We start from the raw sequence: 3463 nt of genomic DNA, 5'->3' as shown, positions 1-3463 counted from the left end.
ATGTTACCTCAACAGGGTCCGCTCCGCTGCACTTCTGCCTGAGCAACGTCGACGGGACACCGAGAGACCCTTCAGTGTCACCATCACCCACTACGAATCCGTATGCCGCCACAAATACAAGTACCGCCGCAAGGGACTTATGGTTCGTCGCCACAATGTTGTCTCAGCCCGACTGCGACTAGGCTACCGTCCACCGTGGCAGGTCGCCGGGGTGGAGGGCGAGCCTGTATTCACAGAATGTCGCCTATGCCACGCTCCACTAGCCAACACCATCGAGCACTACTGCCTAGCGTGCCCCACTGTAAAACATCTAATACCCCAGGGACTACCATTAGATGCAATCTGTCGTCATCTCCTATCACAAAATATATTAGATGAAATACTTGTCCGTTACCCCCGCTTTGGTGGGTTCTCATAATACCTGATGCCCTGCGTGACATCTCAGTCTTATTCCCCTTTGAATGAATGTACAATACCCAGTGTCGTATATGTTACCTGCAACCCATGTATTTGTATGTGTATATAAGTGTATGTGTACGTGTGTAAGCATGTGCATACCAGTTGCCTTCCTACATTCATTATGAAAACCTCCCCCACTGTATGACGCTAATGCGTAATAAGTTAAATATAAAAAAAAACTCCCCCCCTTTTACCCACTCGCCCATTGCCCGCCCATCCCCTTTCCCCTCCCGTCCCCTTTCCCCTCCCCCTGTATCGTCCTGTCGTCGTCGTCTCCCCTCTCGCTTCCCACGCTTTGACACGGTGTAGCGCCCCCCCCCACCTAGTCTGCTCCCCTCTCCACTTACTTCTGGGCCCCCCCTCCCTCCCTCCCCTTCCACTCCATAATTTTTTTCTGTAATTCCCCTTTGCTCCCCATTTCCTTTCCTCCTTTCCCCTCCCTCCCCTCCTCCCCTCCCCTCCCCTCCTCCCCTCCCCTCCCCTCGCCTCCCCATACCACTCCTCCCCTACCCCTCCCCTTACCATTTCCTCCCCTTACCATTTCCTCCCCTACCCTCTCCTCTCCTCCCTTCTCCTCTCCTCCCCTCATATCCTCCCCCTCCACCTCCTCTTCTCCCCTCCACCTCATCTTCACCCTCCACCTCCTCTTCTCCCTCCACCTCCCTCTCCTCCCTCCACCTCCCTCTCCTCCCTCCCCTCCCCTTCTCCCTCCTCCTCCCTCTCCTCCCCCTCCTCTTCCCCCTCTTCTTCCTCCTCTTCTTCCATGTCAGGGGTGGCCAACCTTTTGTGAGAGATGATCTTCCTTTTTCTACCGTGAGACCCTGATGTGATCGACCAGCCTAACGAGGAGGAGGAGGAGTCATTTGTCTTCATAAATAACTGTGATGCTGTTCAGACAAGTCCATCATTACGAATATTAACTTATTCCCAGAAAAGAGAGAGAGAGAGAGAGAGAGAGAGAGAGAGAGAGAGAGAGAGAGAGAGAGAGAGAGAGAGAGAGAGAGAGAGAGAGAGAGAGAGAGAGAGAGAGAGAGAGAGAGAGAGAGAGAGAGAGAGAGAGAGAGAGAGAGAGAGAGAGAGAGAGAGAGAGAGAGAGAGAGAGAGAGAGAGAGAGAGAGAGAGAGAGAGAGAGAGAGAGAGAGAGAGAGAGAGAGAGAGAGAGAGAGAGAGGGAGAGAGAGAAATCTAACAATCCAAGCAAGTATCGTGAGTGCCTGGATATGCTGTTGCGTCTTATTTTCAGGACAACTTCCGAAGGTCGAATTGCACATAAGAACATAAGAATGAAGGAGGAGACTGCAAGAGACCATAAGGCCTGCACTAGGCAGCTCCATATCCATCACCACCTGTCATCCCCATCCATAAAGTTGTCTAACCGTTTCTTAAAACAACTGATAGTTTCAGCGCTCACTAACTACGTGGTTACTAAGTCTATTCCATTCGTCGACCACCCTATTAGTAAACCAATTCTTGCCTATTTCCTTGTTAAATCTAAATTTGTCCAGTTTAAATCCATTACTGCGAGTCTTGCCCTGTTGTTTTAATATGATGACCTTATTTGCATCATCCTTGTTAAAGCCTTTGATCCACTTGAACACCTCTATTAGATCACCCCGCACTCTGCGTCTTTCCAGAGAGTGTAAGTTGAGGTGCCTAAGTCTCTCCTCGTAAGGCAAATTTCTGAGTCCATGTATTGTTTTGGTCATTCTTCTCTGTACTGCACTAGTGTGATCGAATTAAAACAGGATTGTGATTGACTGAAAACGGGCTTGTGATCGACCAGTCTATCGTATTCGACTAGTTGGCCACCCTCCTGTTCTGTTTCCTCGTTTTCGTTTTCTCGCCGCTTCCATTTTCTTTTTTGCTTCCATTTTCTCTTCGCTTTCATTTTCTTTATGTTTCATTTCTTTCATTTTGCCTCTGCTTTCATTTTCTTTTTCTATTTTTCTTTCCACTTTTATTTATCTTCATTAATTTTCTTTATTTTCCTCTTTGCATGTTTGCCCACATCCCACTCCACTTCATTTCCACTCCACTCCACGCATAACTAAGGCTGATAAAAGCAACACCTTGGTTATTATGGATAAAAGTGATTATGATAACAAAGTAATTGATCATTTACAAGATAAAAACACTTATTCTGAACTTAACAAAGATCCAAGTGACTCAGTTAACAAGAATTTTCATAAAGAATTAAGAGCTTTACTTAAAGGCAGAGAAGATTTGATTAAACATTTCTCTACACAAAATCCTTCAACACCTTATTTGTATGGGCTTATCAAAACTCACAAACCAAATCATCCCATTAGGCCCATCATCAGTTCTGTAGGCTCTGTAAGCTATAAGCTTTCTAAGTGGCTTGTGACAAAGCTTTCTCCATTTGTAGGCATTAATTCTAACTCATTTATTCAAAATAGTGAAGACTTGATTTAAAAGATTAAATCTCTTAACATTGATTATCCTTAAAAATTAGTTAGTTTCGATGTCACTGGGCTTTTTACACTTGTCCCAATTAAGATATTTTAAACTTTCTCCCAAATATTCTAGGTAACAGTATTAATGGTATCCCTTGTAAAAAATTTATTGAATTAATAAGTCTGTGTGTAAATAATTCTGCTTTTGTCTTCGAGGAAAATTATTACACACAGACTTTCGGGATGGCTATGGGAAATCCTCTTTCACTGGTTTTAGCTAACATCTACATGGAATATTTTGAAAAATATTTATCACCAACTATTAAAGATGAAAAAGTAATTTGATTCAGATATTTAGACGATGTTTTGTGTTTCTGGCCTAATAACCATTCCATTGATGATTTCCTTGTTAATCTAAATTCACTGGTACCCTCCATTAACTTCACTCTTGAGATAGAAAATAACAACAGTTTGCCCTTTTTAGATGTTGAAATTATTAGAGATAATGGTACTCTGAAAACTAAAGTCTATAGAAAACCTACTAATATTCTTTCCTATGTTAATTTCTATTCCAATCACCACATCAATGTA

The sequence above is a fragment of the Oratosquilla oratoria genome, unplaced genomic scaffold, assembly GCF_046742065.1.
Source record: "Oratosquilla oratoria isolate Oo_2021 unplaced genomic scaffold, ASM4674206v1 SCAFFOLD47, whole genome shotgun sequence".
In the NCBI taxonomy this organism is placed as follows: Eukaryota; Metazoa; Arthropoda; class Malacostraca; order Stomatopoda; family Squillidae; genus Oratosquilla; species Oratosquilla oratoria.
This window is presented reverse-complemented; position numbering follows the sequence as displayed.